This window comes from Delphinus delphis, chromosome 6 (assembly GCF_949987515.2).
Source record: "Delphinus delphis chromosome 6, mDelDel1.2, whole genome shotgun sequence".
Classification (NCBI taxonomy): Eukaryota; Metazoa; Chordata; class Mammalia; order Artiodactyla; family Delphinidae; genus Delphinus; species Delphinus delphis.
In genome coordinates, this window is record NC_082688.1 from 28,168,079 (window position 1) to 28,190,991 (window position 22,913).

At 36.2% G+C, this 22,913-nt stretch overlaps 1 long non-coding RNA gene and 1 pseudogene across 1 annotated transcript in view; both read left to right on the forward strand.

Annotated features, from left to right (window-relative positions):
• The window catches only part of LOC132427195 (uncharacterized), a 203,937-nt gene that overhangs the window by 35,200 nt on the left and 145,824 nt on the right, over positions 1-22,913 (forward strand). The window lies entirely within an intron of this gene.
• Positions 15,488-16,446, forward strand: LOC132426564 (olfactory receptor 13C7-like; annotated as a pseudogene).

The window sequence follows — 22,913 nt, forward strand, 5'->3', positions numbered from 1 at the left end:
CATCATTGTACTTAGAATTTATTATGATTTCATCATTGTAGTTAACATAGCTTGTCAAATTTCCTACCTTAGACAATGTATATACTTAATTAAAAAATGCTAACCATCAATTGAGCTTTCAGTGACTCATAATCTCTTTGCTGGCGGAGAGTCTTGCGTCAGTGTTGATGGCTGCTGACTGATGAGGGTGGTGTTGCTGAAGGTTGGGTGGCCATGGCAATTTCTTAACATAAGACAACAGTGAAGTTTGCTTCATTGATGGACTCTTCCTTTCATGAATGATTTCTCTGTAGCATGCAATGCTGTTTGATAGCATTTTACCCACAGTAGGACTTCTTTCAAAATTGGAGTCAAATCTCTCAAACCCTCCCACTGCTTTAGCAACTAATTTTATGTAATATTTTAAATCCTTTGCTGTCATTTTAACAATCTTCGTAGCATCTTCACCAGGAGTAGTTTCCATCTCAAGAAACTACTTTCTTTGCTCATGTTTAAAAAGCAACTCCTTATCCATTAAAGTTTTATCATGAGAATGCAGCAATTCAGTCACATCTTCAAGCTCCACCTCTAATTCTAGTTCTCTTGCTATTTCCACCACATCTGCAGTTACTTCCTCCGCTGAAGTCTTGAATCCCTCTAAGTCATCCATGAGAGTTGGAATTAACACCTTCCAAACTCCTTTTAATGTTGATGTTTTAAATTCTTCCCATGAATCAGGAATGTTCTTAATGGCATCCAGAATGGTGAATCCTTTCCAGAAGGTTTTCAATTGGCTTTGCCTAGATCCATCAGAGGAATCACTGTCTATGACAGCTATAGCCTTATGAAATGTATTTCTTAAATAACAAGACTTGAAGGTCAAAATTCTTCCTTGACCCATGGACTGCAGAATGGATGTGTTAGCAAGCGTGGAAACAACATTAGTCTCATTGGATATCTTTAATATTTTGAAAGGAATCTCTTTTTCTGAGCAATAGGTCTCAACAGTGGTCTTCAGGTATTCAGTAAACCATGTTGTAAACAGTGTGTTGTCATCCAGCCTTTGTTGTTCCATTTATACAGCACAGGCAGAGTTGATTTAGCATAATTATTAAGGGCACTAGGATTTTTGGAAGGGTAAATGAGTATTGGCTTAAACCACCAGTTGCATTAGCCCCTGGCAAGAGTGTCAGCTTGTCCTTTGAAGCTTTGAAGACAGGCCTCGACTTCTCTCAACCTGTGAAAATCCTAGATGGCCTCTTCTTCCAGTATAAGAGTGTTTTGTCTGCATTGAAAATCTGTTGTTTAGTGTAGCCACCTTCATTCGTTATCTTAGTTGGATCTTCTAGGTAACTTGCTGTATCTACATCAGCACTTGCAGCTTCACTTTGCACTTTTTAATTATGGATGTGGATTCCTTTCTTAAACCTCATGAAACAACGTCAGCTAGCTTCAAACTTTTCTTCTGCATCTTCCTCACTTCTCCCAGGCTTCATAGAATTGAGGAGAGTTAGGGCCTTTCTCTGGCTTAGGCTTTGGTTTAAGGGAATGTTGTGGGTTTGATCTGTTCAGACCACTAAACCTTTCTTCATGTCAGCAGTAAGGCGGTCTGGCCTTCTTATTGTTCATGTGTTCACTAGAATAGCATTTTTTTTTTTTTTTATTGGCTGCTTTGAGTCTCCATTGCTGCACGGGGGCTTTCTCTAGGTGTGGAGAGCAGGGGCTACTCTTTGTTGCGGTGTGCAGGCTTCTCATTGTGGTGGCCTCTCTTGTTGTACAGCATGTGCTCTAGGCACACAGACTTCAGTAGTTGTGGCATGCAGGCTCAGTAGTTGTGGCTCGCGGGCTCTAGAGCTCAGGCTCAGTAGTTGTGGTGCACAGGCTTAGTTGCTCCACGGCATGTGGGATCTTCCTGGACCAGGGCTTGAACCCATGTCTCCTGCACTGGCAGGCAGATTCTTAACCACTGCACCACCAGGGAAGCCCTGGCACAAAGATTTTATGAATACTGGCAAGTATTAGTATGGCTGGACCAGTGATAGCTAGCTAATATTTATTGAGAACTAACTCTGTCCAGGTGCTGTGATAAGCACTTTATTCAGTCATTTAATATTCACTGCGAGCCTATCAGTATTACATATAATAATAGTATGAGAAACAATTATTATCCCCATTTTACAGGGCAAGCAGGTAAAGGGAAGTTAAAGTAGTTTGCCCAAGATAATATAGCTAGAACCAGGATTTAATAACTGGCAATCTGGATCCAGAGTCAGTCCTCTTAACACAATACCATAGTACCTATCACAGTTCTCTTCTGATCCTCTGAAAATACTACACAGTGTTTAGGTGTGTTGAAACTAACATTCCTGCCTTACTTGCTTTTTCTAGCCCACGGTGTATATCATGAGTTCCTATGATATACAGTGTTAGTTAGTACATTATGAAAACTCAGCTGTTGCCCTAATTGTTTCACATTTGTCCAATATGATGCCCAGGAAAGACTGTGGATTTTGGATGTAAGCACTGTGCCTTATACTATGCTGTATTCCTGTGATAGATTGTTTTCATTGGGACCAGGGCAGCAGAGTGAGAAAATGTCTCCTTTTTATTCTGTCCTCTAGCCTGCAACCAACCATTTGCCCTGCTCTCTCTTTCTGGAGCACAGAAGGGCATGATTCCTTGGCTTATTCCTTGGCTGGTCACATAGGGCAGCCTTCCTGGCTTCCCCATTAAGTTTTTATATTTTTTCTCTTCCTCCTAGTGAGTTACCACCTAGATAATGGTTTGGGAGAGATTTAAAAAGAGATCATGGTACAATAGTTTATTAACAGAAGAAATTCCCTTCTTCCTGCTCTTCCTTGCCTGTCTCTGTTCACGCTGACACATGGATCTAACTTCAAAAGTGTGAGTTGAGGCAGTTTTGATTTGTTTGAGCACAGCTGCTCTAAGTAGAAGGAGGAGGAGAAGGAAGAGAACAGGTTGGAGGAGGATAGAAGGAGCTTATTATTCTGTTACAAATGAGCACTAAACTAAGCACTTATATCTTGAGAGAGTGGGTGTTGAGAAAGAAATGAGAAGAGAGTGGTTCCTTTTCTTTGCTCAAAGAAAAAGGCCCAGATGAAGGAGACCATTTAAATACTTATGACAAATAAGAGAAAGTGGAAAAAGTCATCTCATTAACACTGAATTAGCCCATCATAAAAGGACCAGTTTAATCTCTCCACCTTCTTTTATGTCATTTCCATATTTCCCCACACCACGAATGTGCCAAGGGAAAAGATACTGGGGGAGGATTTGCTTACCCATAATCTTCATCAGTCTTGCCCCCAACGTCAATCCAATATAACAGTAGTAGAATTTGAGATAAAACAGTGTAGTTGTTATATAACACGGCTTCAAGAAAAGTTTCCCACAGTCAGATCGTCACCCCTAAATGCTAATGTATAAATTTTGGAGCCACTACTGATCCTTCTTCTTTACACTCTGCAATAGCCATGCTGAAATCCTCGCTTAAACTGGAAAGGCCCCTCCTAGTTAGTTAATACCTTTTCCTAGGAAACTTTCCTGAATTTCTAGTTTGGGTAGGATGCCCATTTAAGTGCTTCCATAGAACTGTGCTTACCTCTCTCGTAGTATCTTTCATTTATTCATTTAGTAAACACTTAGCATAATAGATTCTGTAGTATTACCAGAGATTCAACTGGGAGAAGGATAGACACTGATCCTCAAAATGAACATTGGACACAGAGTACTTAGTAAAGCGTTAATTTATACTTTCAAGAAACAATCTCTGTGGTACATAAATAGTTTAATGTCCAAAAAATTATGGAACACTTCATAAATCACTTTATCAGACTAAAATAACTTTTACACCCCAAATTGTCAGAACAAAACTATGGTTCAGTCTCATTTGAACATATATGTAAAATTTGTAAATATATTCAAAACAATTCCAACTGTATATTAAAATAATTTCATGAATTCAAGACATTCTGAATATTATTTAGATATCTATCAACATAATATACCAAACAAATAATAGCAGAAACCCTTATATGATCATCTAGATAGATATATAAAAAAATCATTTGCTAGAATTTAACATTCTTGATTAAAACTCGGTAATTTAGACATGGGCCAACTTGATTTTAAATGATGAAACTCTGGAGGTGTTACCCTAAAAGTCAGTTAAGGATTACTGTTATTGTCATCATTATTATTACTTAATATTATTTTTTTGAAATAATCAATAGACAGTTGTAATTTGTTTTTCTTTAGGATGCTGAAAATCTGGTATGTAGTGGTGGAGCATGTTATGATATGTGAGAAAACATACCTTCATATGTTGTACCACTGAAAATTGTATTCTTCCATAGGAGTTAAGGATAAGGAAAAATGCTCAAGATATATTATTATGTGATAAAAGCAAGTTACTTGGCAATATAAATAATCACAATTTTGTATATGTGTAGCTGGAAGAAACAAAAATATTAACTGTGGTTTTCTTTGTCAGATTAGGTTTGAAGCATTTAACTTTTCTTAATCTTTTTCATATTTTCCAATTTTTCTATGCTAAACCTATATATTTTAATTGTAAAAATAAGAAAAACAAATTTTCTTAATAGGGAACTGCCCTGGGGCAAAGGTTAGCATCTCTGCGTTCTTTCTAATGATTAGGAGAAGCCAAAGAGGCCAGAAGGTCCAGGCATTTGTTGGCTCCAGCTGTCTCTAAAACCCAAGAAGGAAAAAGAACAGTCAATGGATTGTAATTGACTTGAGATTTTCTGTTGCTTTTTTTCAGAGACTAATTCAGGCCATTTAATGTTCCAGTTTCAACCAGTCAATCTCACAAATATATCCACTCTGAGAAGACATACTGACACAGCCCAGTTCTTGCAAAAAAAGGTTATAGAGCCCACCATTTAGAATGTGACCAAGGTTAGCGGTACAGATAGGATTCATTAAAAAAGCAACAACAGTATCATATAGTAAAGAGAAAGAGGAGATACCTGGTAGAAAGGCAAGACCTTGGGGAAGCAGTTGGGGGCTTCCGTTACTTTTGCTTCTTTCTCTTTCTTCAAAATATGTAAAGTTTCAATTTCTTGGCTCCCTGAGCTTTATCCATCTCCCGAAAGGCCCTGTCCTTAGATTATTTTTCACCATTGGGCACCACCTGTGCAAGGAGAGAAAACATCGAGACTCACAGATCATGTGCATCTATCATTTACCTGTATTTGCCAACGGAAGTTTGTCTGTAAATCATATAAATTCAACCAGTGTTTCCTATTTTGCCCCAGGAGCCTCTTAAATCGGGCTGTACCTCAGCCATCCTGGAAGGCTTCCTCAGGAGTAAGTTTCCAGCACTAAGTATTGAATTCTAATTTCAGAGTTATCAGGTTTCCCCTTTTGTTGGTAAAACGACTTTGTTCTTCACAATATGAAACATCCGTCACAGGAGATCCCTAGTGCTTGTGTAAATAAATAAGCTCCTATGAACCCCCAAAGGAAACATTAATGAATAAGATGGAGTGAGCAAAGGCAAAGGTAAAAAAGAAAGGCCTTTTCTCCTTTTTCTATGTGATATTGAGAATTATTCTGGGCTTTTCACTAACATTTCTGTGTGGAAACCAAGTGCAGTTTTTTTGTTGTTGGAAACACAGCAACAGCCTTTAACTCTTATCTAGTGGGAACGTCTATCTGAGCAACAGGCTCACTCCTGGTATTGATTCACCTTGCTTATCCTGAATGCTCTCACCATCTCCAAGGCTGTGCCCTGGAAGCCTACTGTGCCCTAATCCTTTTATCCCTTTGTCCGAAATGCTGATAAGACTTATTTATGAAAAAGTACCATGTCTTAATGCAAACAGCAGTTGGCTAGGAGTCAGAGAACTTAGAGTTTAGTCTCCACTCTGTGGTTTCTTAACTGTACAGACCTTGCGCAAGACACAAACTGTCTGAATGTGATGTGCCATCTGTAGTATTAGCATAATAGCACCTATTTTATAGAATTGTTGTGAAGTAAGTATGTGTGACATGTGATAGCCCTTGATACAGAGTAATTGCACAACCCGTGTTAATCTGGACTTTCAGGTTCACATTTTTTCCCCTTTTTTCATCGTAAGAATAAATGATAATTTAAAATGATGTTTATAGATATTCAAGATATTTCCTTAATTTAATAATTTGTTTTGTGTATATTTCCTTTTTAATTTTTTATTTAGAGCTTTTCAAATTGATGAAAGAAAAAAGACTGAGGAACTGTCACAAACTGGAAGAGACAAAGGACAAATAACAATTATATAGAGTGTGGGACCTTGAAAAGGATCCTAGAACAGAAAAAGACACTAGTGGAAAATTGGTGAAATCTGAATAAAGTCCACAGTTAATATAATGTACCAACCTTAATATCTTATTCTTGATACTTGTACTATGGTTGTGTAAGATATTGACATTGGATGTTAGTTGAGAGATGTAAGGGAACTCTTTGAACTAATTTGGTAAATTTTCTGAAAGTTTAAAATCAGTTCAAAGTAAAAAGTTAAAAAATATATAAAAAGTAAATTATTGAGAACTTATTATTTCCATTTCTCTTTCTTTTTCTGAAACAAATCTTTACAATTCTGCCCCAGTACTTCCTATTTAATTTTTTATGTAGGATTCTTACCTTCTCCACACCCAATAGGTAGCATGTCCTGTTGGGACTTCAGTTTCTAAAAAAGGATGTAGTGTTAGACACAAGCACACTCATCACTATATATCATTCCTTATTCTATTCCAGTATTTTACCAACTTCTTGGTAATAAATTCATAATAAATTCATTGTGGTTGCACTTCCTCAAGCCAGCTGACATCTTAGCTCTCTTCTTTTTTTGAGCTGTTTGGTAAGGCTGTCATTCTTACCTGAATGTTCTGTCTTGAGTTCGTATCGATAGTAAATCTTACAAATATTCCCCAATCTCTGAGCCTTACAAGTTTCCTTAGGACCCATCAGTGGCTCTGATAGCAATTTAAATCCTTCTTTGTTTTCTTCTAAGAGACTCTATAATCTCAGAAGGGATTTAAATAGTATCTCTAAACTATTATGTGGAGAGTAGTAGTAGTTCTTAAAGCTTTAGGGATATTGCCTCAAAGATCTAATTAAATCTAACTTATTAAATGATTATTTTTTAATAAATTAAAAATGTATTAAATTAACATATATACACTACTATATATAAAATAGATAATCAACAAGGACCTACTGTATAGCACAGGGGACTCTACTGAATACTCTGTAATAACCTATATGGGAAAAGAATCTGGAAAAGATTAGATATATGTATATGTATAACTAAATCACTTTACTGTACACCTGAAACTAACACAACATTATAAATCATATATTCTCCAATATAAAAAAAGATAAAAATAAAAATTTCCTGATTAAATAAATAATACATACTTATTGGAAAAGATCTGGGAAATTTGGAAAAATTCAAATGAAGAAATTAAATTCATCCATTTCAGTTATAGTAACTATTAATATTTTAATATAGTCATATGCATATACTATATATAATAAACTCAAGAGCATAGTGCATTTCTAACTTTCTAACCTACTTTAAAAAATAATTGTATATTTTGAATTGTTCTGTGTTATTTTTTCAGGCAATTTTAACTGATTTCAAAATATCTAAATGGAAAATAGGGAACAAAAAATAAATGGAGAGTGAAACAGTAATTTTCTACTTTTGACAATAACGACAATGGTGAAAGACTAGAATCAATGATTCTCTTTATTCCCTATTCCTAATGAGTAAAAGCCCATTCCCAGCATTAAATGTTACGATTTTTGTAGAATGGAAAATCCAGTGCAATATGGTTCATTTTTCCTTGCTGGAGTAGGGAGATATAAGGCTGTAATAGCTGAAGGTGTAGATGCCCAGCCTCAAGAGAATTGGCAACACATTACTGCCATTTCTTCCCAACTGCTTCCTCTAACTCCACTTATCCTGTTGGTTGGCTCTCTGACCGTGTTGTGATAGCTCTTATTTTAATTCCATTCACATTTATATCATACCAGCACCTCTAGAGTATATATATTAGTAAGAGGGATGTGACTTTAACATGGAGACCCAGCATCATTTGTAAAAGATAAACCATGAAAGAAACAAAAACAAAAAAACCAAAAAACAACAAAAAAGATAAACCATGAGGCAAGAAGTTAGTGTGAATAATTTAGAAAAAGTAATGGGCAACAGTACTTTAATAACATTAAAAACATTTGTTATATTTCTTTTATTCCTATTTAAGATCTGATTATGTGAAAGATCTTTCACTAAATTTTGATGTCAAAATTGTGAGGATGTACAGAGATGAAAAGGCAAGGTTCTTGCTTTCAGATAGCTAAATACATAAATAAGACAAGGCAAAGTGAAACTTGTTCCATAAGGTTAAAAACAAAGAACAATAATTTTACAATAGTTTTCTGCCTCCATGAATGTTATTACATGATATTTCTTTTTAATAATATTACTATAATTTTACTGTTTGATTTTTGAATGTTAAACCACTCTTACATTTCTAGAATTAACTCCACTTAATTGTAAGCTATTGTTCCTTTTATATAACACTTCATTCAATGTACTAATGGTTTTTTGAGGATTTTTTTCCAACTGTGTTTATGAGAGCTAGGCTCTTAATTTTCCTTTTAAACATAATCCTGTTAGATTTTGGTATGAAGTTTATGCTAGCCTCATAAAATGAATTGGGAAGCTTTCCTGCATTTTCTATCTGTGAATAGATTGTGTAAAACTGAATTTATTTCTTTCTTAAAAGAAAGAAATTTCAATTTCAATCTTTCTTAAAAGATTGAAATAATTCATGGTGGAGTTATTTGAGCTAAATATTTTTTAGGGAAGATCATAATAATGAATTCACTTTTTAAATAGATATAGGACTTCTGGTTCCAAACAAGTTGGAACAGACGCTTCTCCCTATTCTGTTAAATACAGCTAAAACTCTGGATATTATATATTAAAAAGCCTAAGAAGACTGGGAAAGGTAGAGAGAAAAAAGACCAGCTAGTGCCTTTGGGACCCAAGCAACCAAAAGGCAATGGGTTTCCTGGATTTCCTTATTGCCTTCTATATATCTCAGACTGAATTCTAGATAAGCCTACAACTTGGAAACACCAATGGGAACAAACAAAAAAGCACCAAGGAAATCTTACTCTCCGTAGCCAAAGGACCGAGAGGAGAGTAGCTTAGCAGGATAGAAAACATTTCGGCAATGCTTGCCATATTGCAGGCGAACACCAGAGAAAAATACTGCAGCCCTTCCCCCTCTTCTTCAGCTAATATCAAGTAGGAAGCCTAGACTTCCACCCTCTTCCAGCTGTAGCAGGTGCCCTTCCCCTCCAGACAGGATTTCAGAAGAGTACTAGTGGGAAGTCAGGGCTTTCCCTACATCCCATTGGCAATGGATTTTCCTATCCCCATTGTGTCATGAAGGCCATGCGGTGAACCTATACTTCCACCCCATCTGGTATGAATGAGGTAGTGACTCCCTTCCCGAAAGGGTATGGTTTTAGAGGAGGGCTGCTAAAACAGAAGATTTGAGTAAGATCCAGATTCTCATAGTACATAAAATATCCAGGATAAAAATAAATATCACTCTTCAAACAAAGAATCAGGTATCTCAATGTAAACGATAAAAGACAATCTCCAGATGCAATGACAAGATGAACATGTTGGAATTATTTTACAAGCAATTTAAAGCAGCATTATAAAATACTTCAGTGAGCAATTATGCATGCATTTGAAACAAATGAAAAAAAATAGAAGGCCTAAGCAGAGAATAGAAAGTCTTGGAAAAGAGATGGGAAATACAAATAAGAACCAAAAGGAGATTCTGGAACTGAAAAATACAGTAATGTAAATAAAAAATTCCATTGGTAACCTCAGTAGCAGAATAGATGGGGTAGTATGGAACATGTTGGTATGGTTTTCTGTTCTTTTTTTAAACTTGGAGATATAATCTAAGATTATTTTCTAATAAATATATTGGGGGCTATAAATTTTCTTCTGATCACTGGCTTTAGCTGGATTCCATAAGTTTTTAGTAGTATCTTCATTACCATTTGATTCAAAACAGCTTTATTTTTTGTTGTGATTTCTTCCTCATACTATACGTTATTAGGAGTCCATGTGTAAGTTCCTAACATTTGGGATATTTTTAGTTATATTTTCTTTTTAAAAATTTTTCTAGCTTAAATCTATATGGTCAATCATTCTATGAATGATTTAAATTACTTGAAAGTATTTGAAGCTTATTTTAATGCCTCATATAGTTTTCATTCTGCTATATATCCCATTTATTGAGTTTCTTATTTCAACTGTTAAATGTTTAATACCCAGTATTACCGTATGATTCTTTTCTTGGTGACTGCTTATTTCTGCTTTATGCCAGGAATATACTTCCTTATCTCATCAAGGATATTTATTTGGCTCTTTCAAAATTTTTGCGCTCTCTTGTTCAATGAATTCTGTCTCATGTGATCTTGGGTTGCACATTTTATTATCTTTCTTTTATAAAAGTTGTGTTCACCATTTATCACATTATTCTTCTCTATAGAATTTGTTTTCCTCTGAGGTACCTTGGTCAGTAATGTGTACCTTATACGGAAAAGGCAAAAGTCCAGGCCCTAACTTGTGCTACTTCAGGTGAGTACAAAAGTAGAGAGCCCATTGTACTACACTTGGGGTATGTGCAAATATGGTTGCTCACCTGGAAACCCTAACTCTTAGGGTACTTATCCTTCACCTCTTCCTGGATGCTGTTCTTCTAAGTCCTTTTCTTCATTGGTAAAAATATTTCATCTTGTGTAGTGAGATGAGACAGAAAGAGGGAACTCCCTAGGTTGGTAGGCTGCTTTGTGTGCACTTGTAGTGAGTTATTCACTCTTCAACTCTTCTTAGCTCTGGACCACTCTCATGTTGCCTTATGTACCTGTGCTTGTAAGCGTTATAGAAGGACAAGCATAATTTCCTCATGGCAATGCAACAGAGAAGGAAGAACTCTACTCAGAACTACTCCCACAATCTATTTCTTGTCAGTGGCTACGTTCTGTTTCCTTGGGTTTCTCCCAGTTTCATTCTATGCTTCAGGTTGATATATTTTTAATCCTATTTCTATGTAATTTCCATGTTTGAGTGGGGAAGAAGTCAAAAGATTACGCTAGTTTGCTCTCTGCAAAAACTGGAAATACATTACTTTCATAATAAGTTGTTTATTGATGATTAATTAGATTAAAAATTTATTAAGAAACAGTCCTCATACAGAGACCTATATTGGAACTGAGTTAAGTTAGATTGATCTGTGCTATATTTGTTTTCCCCTTGCCTCCATCTCTTGCTATCTCAACCAAATTTATTGATTGGTAATGTTTTTTTGGTTTTGTTTTGTTTTAACCACAGCTCGGATCCTTCCACTGTTTAGTGTTGGAGATATTCCATTCAAATTCTAGGTAACTGACCCCATATGGTGTCCCTGTTCTGTTTCTTATATAATGGGCTAATTGGTATTTACTTGTTGCCTTCTACTATTCCATCAGTCTGTCACTCTTCTGTCTTGATAGATTCTTTTCTGCCATGTACAAAACCCACCTGTTAGAGAAACAGGCAAGAGAGAAAATGATAATGAGGCTGTGAGAGATTCTCATGATTAAATGAGTTAACATACTGATCACAGTGTAGCTGTATTATGGCTAATGTTAACAATTTAGATAAATTTTAGCCTGAGGATCTAGATGAGGTTCTGTGCCCATTCAATAAAAATGTATGAAAACATTGCCTTTATCTAACTTTAAGGTGATGAAGGCCTATCATGAAATCAAAATTTTGTTCACAATTCATATAAAATATAGCTGTATTTAAATAGAGTACATTATTTTAGGGAACAGAAGAGGCGTGAGCCAGATTAAGTGACTGATAACTAATTACATGGTTAGTTTGTCTTTAGATGGATTGAAATGGAAAAGGTGTACCGGCTTCCTGGTAAAGGGACAAGAAGATGGTATTTGAATGCCATCCATAACTAAGAGATACAGAAGGACCTGGGAGTTAGGGAACTCAAGCAGTGCTCGAGCCCCTCCAGGGGGCTCCAGCCCCTCCAGGGAGAAGCATGGAATGATGTGTGGCCTAGCCTGAGGGAGAGCAGCATGAATGGAGAATCCAGGGCAATCTCCGGAGGATAGATGGGCGTTGACATTAGGGGATTTGACCCCAGATATTAAAACCCTAGGCATCAACTTGCCATTTTTGTAATGGGCTATAGTACTTAGCAGAGGACTAAAGTAATTTCGTGGGATCTAGGGAAGAAGCAGACCTGGTTCCTAGAACAAGGAGGCCTCAATTAGTACACACTGAATTGAATGAAACCAAGAAGGGAGATGACAAGATGATAGTCTAGACTTAGAAATGTTGAAGAGCGGTACTTGATCATGAGTTTTGTATTAGTCCATCTTAAATGTTTCTTCTTACAATATGTATCCTGGAAGGGACAACCATATATATATATATATATATATATATATATGTATCATAGCTGTAGGTGATATTTATGTGGTGGCTGATTACACTTGAGACAACAGATATACAAGCTGTATTTATCAGAGTGGTTCAGGGAAATACACTGAATACTGTCTTTGTTTCTCATTTGAAGGTTTTGAAAATAATATTGCTTCACAGTATTATTGTGAGTAGTACTGCTCAGATACCTGGAGAACGTGCAGGACTCCCTCCATTGCCTGGGAATGGCCAAAACTGGCCGTGGTGCTGGGTGGGACAACCCAGGCTTGGACTGGATTCCATGTGAATCCTAGCCACATGAAGTTAGGGTTGCTAGGCTTGCAAATAAAAATAGATGGTGCCCAGTTAAATTTGAATTATTTCTAATTGCCTTTCCATATGTACACTGGGAAAGAAGAAAAGTATTGTATAGGAAATATTTGTACTAAAAATTACTTGTTTATCTGGAATGAATTATAAGTATCTATACTACATACCTCTTTAATTATATTTCTATAAATATATGGCTCTACTTAACATTTCTTTGTCTTGCGTAATCTGCTTATAAAACTCCTTGCAGTTACAGACTGTCTTCCATTTGCATTGTAATATGGCTTTTACTGTGGTCACATCAAAACTATTTAATTCCTTTGTCTACTCAACATTCATTAATGAGAAAACATGTCCAACATTTGCATTATGAGCCAGTATACTGAAAAAGTAGTTACATAAAGTTTACAACTCGGAGAACTGCTCTTCAAATTTGATTCTTTGAAGCATATAATACCATCTTTCGTGACATAAGTTGCTTTCCCATTGTTTAGGATTATGTTGCTCAATGACTTTTTGAAACTGTTGTCCACTGACAAAAAAGCATTGTTCTCAAATTTTATTCCCTTCTTTTAAAAATTACACGATGTTTTCACTTGTTTCCATGCTGGAAGAGTATTTTACAACATCTGAGTAAAATGATTGAAGTCTTCAAGGGTTGATATTGATTTCAAAAGATAGTTATGGTAAGTGTCATAATAATTATCCACTTCAAGTCGGAACATCTTTTCCTGTTCATAAGTAAAGTGTGGTCTGCTCACATCATGGAAATTGTTGATGTGGTCTACTCTGTATTGTGTCATCCCAATGTGGGCATGACTGAAGGACAGGTTGGATAAATTTCGGGGTATTGTGAGTGTATTTGAACAGAGGGCCTGAATGAGCAAAATTAAAATGACTGTGCACATGATTCTGGCTGCTTAGAGAGGTCAGTGAGACCAGAGTGAAGCTTATGGGTTCCGAGCCTCCAGGATTTAGAGGTCAAAATAAAGGTGATTAGCAGATACTTTATTAAGAACAAGTATCATTTTGACCTAAGTGTCACAGATTACTGCTACATCTTTCCATCAGATATAGTTAATTCTAATTTCTATGTCTTGACTATTTTACCTGGAGAGCAGTTCTAAATTTGGTCTTCCCAGAGGGTGTAAGGTCAGAAGATTTATTTGTTTTGTGAGTTCCACCTTAATTAAATTGTATTAATAACTTTGTTTTAATTACTTCTAAGGGACTTCATCCCAAACGTAGTAGAAATTTTCTAAATTCTATCCAAACTACATTGTGAACTTTAAATTGCTTTTGGGATTAGAAATATCCTTAAAGCAGCAATGACTTTTAAGTTGTTTGGTGCTCCACTGGGCTAATCCTTTAAGGGATCCTCTATTAGTGAAATGACTGTAAAAAGCCCCAACTTTCATTTTACTGGAAGTCAGTTCTATTTTGCTAGTGGTTAATTGCTTTTTTTTTTTTCTTTTTACAATGTAGCAATGGCAGCTACTTGATATTAATGAAAAGTGAAAAGCAGATAATTCTTCTTATAGTTATCTTACTGAATTTACTGGGATGGAATTTATGAGACCTGCAATCTCATTAAAAAGTAAGGCTACCTCAGTTTCTGGCATTTTAATATAGAAATACTCTATATTCCAGTAAGTGGGGATACAGATACTTATAATGTATTGCTAATGCTTAAGAATATTTTTGAATGACTCACCCCTCTCTTTTATGGGTTTTCTGAATATGCAGTGAGAGGAAGATCAGCAGAGCAGCTGTTAGAGCAGAAGCAGCTGATTTCTATGCAGGGAGAAGATAATATGTATTTTCTCATACCTGGAGGTAAAAGAGTAAATCCCCTGTCACTTAAATTTCTTAGTTTATACATTTATTTTTGTTTTGACTGTAGATTGAGACATGTGCACTAGAGTTTTCTGAGATCAATGTGTCATTCATTATCAGGACAGTAGGGTTACCTACATGTCTCAATTTGTACTGAAAAAGACTAAGAAGAGTAATTTTATCTAACTATATTTTCTTTTATAACCATTACTAATGCCTTTGATTAATATTCTTAGGATATCGCAGGTATATATTTCTCCCCAAATTAGAAATAACCAAACATCATTTCTCTAATAATGTGTCTCTTCAGTTTGTTCTTCTAGCCACAAAGCAATGCTGCCACTGAGGTTAAATTACTGTTGAATCAGGATTTACATCTAACCATTATGTTTTAGTAACTGTAGAACAGTTATTTTTGCTAAGGCTAACATTGGTTGTGTTTTGGATTGTTTGGTCAAAATGTTGTGGTGACATTGCATTCACAATAATTTCAAATTCATAATGTAAGTGAGATACACAATTCTAACCCAGTTGTATGTGTTCTGAATCTGTTTTCTAACAAGGGCATATTTTTTTGGAGTTAAAGCCTCCTTCATGTGTTCTAAAAGTCTAACTGATCTTAGCTTAGAGGATTGTAATATGTTCTTATGCTATATCTGTGTATCTAATTATAGGTCCACATTACCCATAAGGGAAGCCACTTAAGGGTGCAAATAACTCTTACAAACACTGCGGTAACATGCACGTGTATTCTGGCTGCTGCAGAATTCCTTTTGGTGAAAGAAAATATTAACATGGGAAAGACCAATCAGTCTTCTGTTACAGAATTTGTCCTACTGGGGCTTTCTGGCTACCCAGAGCTTGAGGCCATTTATTTCTTGCTGGTGCTATTTATGTACCTGGTGATCCTGCTGGGAAATGGAGTCATCATCATTGTGTCTGTGACTCTCACCTGCGCACCCCCATGTACTTTTTCCTCAGTAACTTATCATTCTTGGATATTTGCTACACCAGTTCTTCTATTCCCTTATTTCTCAGCAGATTCTTAGCTTCAGAGAAAACCATTTCCTTCTCTGGGTGTGGAGTGCAAATGTTTCTCTCCTTTGCTATGGGAACCACAGAGTGTGTCCTTCTAAGCATGATGGCATTTGACTGCTATGTGGCCATCTGTAACCCTCTGAGATACCCTGTCATTATGAGCAAGAATTTGTATGTGCCTGTGGCTGCTGGGTCCTGGATTGCAGGGGGTGTCAATTCTGTGTTGCAGATGTCTCTTGGCATGCGGCTTCCCTTCTGTGGGGATAATGTCATTAATCATTTTACTTGTGAAATCTTGGGTGTCTTAAAATTGGCCTGTGCTGATATCTCCATAAATGTTATTAGCATGGTTGTTGCTATTATGATTTTTCTTCTGGTTCCCGTACTTTTCATTTTTGTTTCCTATGTTTTCATTCTCCCCACCATCCTGAGGATTCCTTCTGCAGAGGGAAGGCACAAAGTCTTTTCCACCTGCTCTGCCCACCTCACAGTGGTGATTATATTCTATGGAACCATCCTCTTCACGTATGCAAAACTCAAAGCTAAAGACTTCTCTGGTGCAGACAAAGTACAAGTCACAGACAAAATCATCTCTCTCTTCTATGGTGTCGTGACTCCTATGCTCAACCCCCTCATCTATAGTTTGAGGAACAAAGATGTGAAGGCAGCTCTGAAGAATGTACTCTGTCGGAAATGCTCCTCAGAGGAAATGTGAATGTTGTTTTTTTTGTAAAAAATTCATTTACTCTGAATGCAGGACTAGTTCTCACCTGGAGTTCCAAAGTAAATGTAAGGGTTGGTAGTATGATTAATTCTTGAAATACTTATTTTTCTGTTCCTAGCATCTAAATGTGAGAGAAATCTGGGGCCTATATTCTTCATGACTGGCTTAAAGAAAAAAAGGGAAAGAAATCTATGGGTAAAATGATTCTCATCCAAACCACCTACCTTCACAGAATTTGTTATAGTTTAACTCTGGAATGATGAGTTCTGTAATCTTATGTGAACAGAAGTACCTTGTAACTAGTTTAACTTCTTATCCTCTATTTGCATCAGTTTTCTAGTCTCATATCTTTCTTAGGAAGGTAAAGTAGAAAGTGCCTTGTTAAGTGTCAGAGTGCTATAGAAACTCACCATTAAATAATTCATAACAGGGTAGTGTTTGACCTTAGAGAGGGATGACCACTTTTGGCTATGTATACATTATAGGCAGGAGTAGAAAAAAATGATGCTATTTTCCTAGGGCTGATATCCTTTTGGCTGCAATCTGGCAAACATACTTCTGTGCAGAGGTATCTGAGGCAATGTGAGGCTTAGTGCAGATGCCCCATCTGATGGGGAAATTTGGTCTATCTTGTGTTTCAACAGATGAGCACTGACATCTTTGAATGAAAATGATGATTACTGTTAAGTGACATAAAAATTACTCAGTTTCTAGAGAATGTGGTTGTCCACTTCTCTGAGAACATTGTGATAATGGGTTTAGAGTGTCACAGATTAAGTATTTTTACAGTTACATGAAAGGAAAATGGAGTTCTCACACCATAAAAACAACACATAATGGATGGGAAGAAAAACATGAAGGCACTTAAAAGAAAAAAAAATAGGTTAGAGCTTAGTTAGACAAGGCATTTTTTAAAAAATAGAGTTTTCAATCTAGTTAAAGAAAAAAAAATCAGTCATTAAGTGGTTGCTTAGCACGGAGAATGAAAGGGACCCTGGGAACTTCCTTTCATTCAATGCTCATCCAACAGATTTTAAGTCAAGTATAACCTTGGAGAGGTTATACTTAATGTAGAGAGTGATGAATCTGGCGTTCCTTTTAGCCTGATTCTAGTAAATATGCTATTCATATAAGTAATCCCCTTGATTTGACCTAGTTTCCCCCTTCTGATGAGAAGCAGACATCCAGGTCACCTGTATAGAAGGAAAGAATGGACTGAGCAAAGGAATGAAGTGGCTCTTCCACTTTGGCCTAGGTTTCGCATTGTAAAGGATGGCACTCTGCTTCATAGTAGTATCTGTGAGCTAGTGTGAATCAACCCCTGTGAACAAGATCTAGCTTCTTGTTTTAACCAATCAACTTTGAGTCTTGTAGGGCTAAGGAACAGAATGTGGACCTTAGTTAAAAAAACAGCAGCAACAACAACAACAAAACACACAGTATTGCTGTCTGGTGAGGTCTGTTGGCAGGAAGCCTGACAGCTTCTCTTGGGGGAAGCCTCTGAAATCACTGCACATGTTTTATTCGAACTCTAAGAGTAAGTACAATCAGACTTCAAAGAAGGGGAGATCCTGTGAGAGAGGGCTAAGGCAATATTTCATTGCATCAATTGAGTTTGACCTTGATCAGCTGAGGAGGAATAGTCTTAGGTAATGGGCTGAAACCAGAATGCATCAGTGGGGCTTCTAGACAAGAAAACAATGTACATGGGTGCAATAGACAGAAAAAGAAAGAAAAAGAGGAACAAAGATTTGCCAGTTTGTGAGGTATATTAAATGGAGTATTCAGGAATTATAATTTATTCTCCAGGCAATTTGGAACCTTTTGAATTTTGACCGAGGGAGTATAGAAGATTAAAACTCAGAAAAAAGGTTAATATAGAGGCATTCTTCAGGGTCATGTGCTTTTCTCACCAATATGGAACTGTGACCTGTGCTTGGTGGGTCTGTAAACATTGTTTTTCAGGCTCCTCCTCTAGCTTGTAGAGAACCTGAATCAAAATTCATCTTTGTATGGAACTAGACAAACAGTAGTTCATTTTAGGTCAAATTTGGTATCAAAAAGTTTTAATTCCCTTGGCAGAAACACGGTCCTCCCATTTCCTGTGGGTTCTCAGCTCAGTCCTGTAACAGTCTGTGAAAATTAAAGTGAATCCAGCATCAGTCTGAAGTGAGACTAAAGCTCTGTTGGGTCCTTTGCAGCTAAGTCTTAACTGATTGCTTTAGTTATTAAAGTAACCAAAGTAATAATAACTGCTTCATTCTGCCTGGGTTTTTCAGGGTTTTTTTTTTTCACTTCCAAGAACGAAAGGAACTTCAATAGATATCCAAAGAAAAAGAAAAACATCTCCATTTATAAGTTGAAAGATTGATGCCCTGGGGGCCATAGGAACCTAACCCTTCTACTATTCCTGCTTTTTTTTTGTTGTTGTTTTTTAATAGCTTTTACCCCTTACCCCTAGAAAACTTCTCTTCTAGAAGTAGTGAGTTTATGGAGGTATTGCTCACTGGGTGAAAAAGAACATGTTCATTTGGTGGTCAGTTTTCCTCCATATGCCCTAGGATATGTTGAACATTATAAGCAATAGTAGTCAAATGTACATGAGCTTAAAAACATCTGGCTACGTCTCTTAAGAGCTCTGTGACATTATGCTCACATTTTTAAGCTTTTCTCAGCAACTGTGGGCTCCCCTGTATAGTGGAGCAGCCTGTTCTGAATTTAACTGTTATAACATATACTAAGTTTATGGCTTAGATTAGGAACTTAAAACACATTTGACTCTTACTGGGGTCATAATTAGTTGGAATTAAAAGAGTATGAGGGGGGCTCCCCTGGTGGCCCAGTGGTTGAGAGTCCGCCTGCCGATGCAGGGGACACGGGTTCGTGCCCCGGTCCGGGAGGATCCCACGTGCTGCGGAGCAGCTGGGCCCGTGAGCCATGGCCACTGAGCCTGCAGGTCCGGAGCCTGTGCTCCGCAACGGAAGAGGCCACAACAGTGAGAGGCCCGCGTACTGCAAAAAAAAAAAAAAAAAAAAGAGTATGAGGCCCAAAATTACATTCTTAGGAAACCTAATTTCAAATTCTAGATCTTTCTCATGCTAGGGAAGTGAGGGCTGCACTACTTTTCAGAGTCTAGGTTTACTCATCTGTAAAGTTACCAATAGCTTCTTCATAGATTCCATGAGTGAATACAATGATATCACATGATGAAAGCGCTTTGCAAGTGAAATGCAATATCCAAATGCTTGTTCATTAATTCATTCAACATATATATGGCAATGGCTTAGTGTGTGCCAGGCAATATAATTAAGGATGGTGGTGAGCAAATGAAGTCACAAGTGTTGACTGGCTCTAAAGCTCACAGTCTTTCCAAAACACTGTGTTATCTCAGACAGGAAAAGTTGTGCTGTGTTAATCATACTGGTTTTAATAGCAATTGGAGAGAGGCTAAATTAAGTAAACTTGGAATCCAAACAGAATGACAGATGTATGGAGAACGGGACAACCACAAATTTGTTCCACTAAGCCGAATTTCTCCTACAAATTATATCACTTAGCACAATGTAGGAATAGATAGAATAGATGCTCTTTTTTTCCTGGAACATTTCTGTCATACAAAGTTAGTAGATTAATCCAGGTCACAAATAATCAAAACAAGAGATAAAGGGCCTGTGGTAGATTTTTGCTTCTACATAATTTATTCTCTGGAGCCAAAGCTTACTCTGGAACTCAGGGGCACTAGGATAAAGAGGTACTGATTACAGTGATCCTGGCCCAAGGAGCTTCCCGAAAGGGTTCATGGAAGAGGTGGTTTGTGTTTATTCATATTTAGAGGGTTAGATATAGGAATCATATTTTTGTCTTAATTTGAATTCAACAATTATTTTGAGTATAATCATTTAGGTGATATGGTATCTCAGCTACGTTTAAAAATGTTTTAAAAAAATATTTTTTTATTACAGTGGTCATAGCAACTGCTGATGATGGTCAAATGATTCCATTGCAGTTCCGCACGTTTGGGACAGAATTAATTTTTGCAGCAGATTATAGGTCCAATAATAGCATTCAAATTGTTTAGATGCTAAAGAAAATAACAGATAACACATCTGTTTTGCAATAATTTCTCTAAGATCACCAATTAAAGGAATCTAATGCTCTCATTCTATCTGCTCTGGGGAGGGGAGGAGAGGCAGAATAAATGTTTCTGAAGAGGCAGATGTAGCAAAGAGCACTGAATTTTATTTTAGAGTACCTAGATTTGAAACTGAAAGATTTGGAACTTCTTTTTTTCTCTTCTTTAAATGAAGCCAATTCCTACCTAAGATCTTTATTGTGAAAATGACCCAGTAAGGGTCTAAAATATAACATGAAGCTTTATGACACTAAATAATGAAAACTTGACAAGTGAAAAAATAAATATATCCAGTTAAAGCATTTAAAATTGATATCTTACCCTTAATTTGAAAAACCACATTTACAACAGAAGGATATGGAACATTATGACATTTATGTAACTCTGAGCCTGAGGAATGGTTTCCTTTCCTTGATTTGAAATCAGTATTCTTTTGCTTTACAGCCTCAAGAAATGCTTTCCATTTTATGTAATAATTTTCAGGATAAAGAGAGGGGATATTAGTGAGCATTGGATAAAAAGTAAGGTGCTGTAATTATTTTCTTCAAGTTTTGACTTATCATTAGTTTATTCCTCAGGTAAAACTGATAGATGAATCTATTTAAAATATTCTGACTCTCAGGTCCAGAGTTTCTAGTTCAATCTCAGAAAAGAAATATGTAAGATAATCCAGAGATTCTTGGGACCTTTGGGGTTATCTAACTGCTCCTTTACATTTTGAGCTCCAGAAATGTCCTCCAAAAGACCAACCATTAGCATAGCAAGGCAGTTTAAATGCATTTTGGGGCAAGCCAGGGAGGGATCCAGTATTTGCAACAAAGTAAAATTAGGAATGTAAGCATGGAGGATGATAAACTTCCCAACACCCCAGGGGGAATGTAGTTAGACCCAATTATATAATTGGTATGTTCCTTTTGTAATACGACTCAAACATGAAACATATATCACTGTCTATCTTCTCACAACATTTGAAGATTTAAGACCCAAACAGAAAAAAGTCTTTAATAAGTATTGCTGTTTTTTTGGGGAAATTATCTGAAAACTTTCCACAATTAATTGTGTAAATTGCCTTCATTTGCATAGTGCTTTCAAATATCTAATGTGTTTCTCAGAATACTACCATGAGTTAGTACAGTTATTCCTATTACACAAATTTAGAGCCTCAGACTTTGAAAGTTGAAATATTTTGCTGAAGTTTGTCCAGCCAGTATATGAGAAGGTAAAAAAGATCTCAAATTCAGCTTTTGTGACTCTTGCCCCTGCAATCTATTTGCAGCACTGACCCATCTTGCACTGATAAGAGCCTGAAATGAGCTGTTAGAATTTTGCATCCCCACCCTGTAATGGATGCAGGAAAGTTAGGTTAGAATGATGTAAACAATTGAAAATGACAAATGTCAATAAAAAATTAAAACTGAACTTTATTTTCCCTCTAGGTCCAAGTCAGAGTTGAAGCATATGGAACAGAATGTAACCTTTTATGAAAAACAATTCCTCTTTGACTTTAATAACAAAGATTTGCATTCAAACTCAACCTTTGCTCCCGAAATGAATCCTCCTTTCTCAATAACTTTCTGTTAAAGCTTTTTCAGATAAGCCTACTTTTTCAAATTGGTAATTTCTTCTTAACCTACGTATTTTTTCTAAATTTAGTTCACTCTAAATGCTATAATTTATGTTGCACAGGCATCTGACATTTAATACCAGAGAATAATAAATAATACTAATTGAGTTGGGGGCAAGGAGCATTTTTCTATGCACTTTTCATGTATTTCACTTATCTGATCCTTATTACAATCTTATGAGATATATGCTATTATTATCTTCATTTTAACGGTTGAGTGAGGAACAAAAAGATATTATCATTGACTGTGAGGTGTGTGTATGTGTGTGTATACATATATTTTATATATATATATATATATATATATATATATATATATATATTACATATATATCTATGCAACAATTTTCCCTAAAGGGACTGAAAAATACTTAGGGCAGAAAACATTCTATTTTACTTTTTTGTGTCACAGAACTATCTGAAGTTGTGCCTTGAGAATGGTGGACACTCAGAGTGTATACCTGTAAGCAGATGGACAATTTTTCATTTAGTTCCTCAAATGCTGTCTATAGTTTGTATATTATGAAGTTATACATTGCTTTACTATTTATAGTTATTGCTTGCAGTAGTAATTTCTACTAAAAGACCACCACAGAAATAAAGGATGTTGAAAGGAGGCAGGACTTGAGTCCTCTTTCCCAAACATCTTTCTCTCTGTTCAACCTGAAAAACTCAAAATCTATATATTTTATGTGCTCTTCT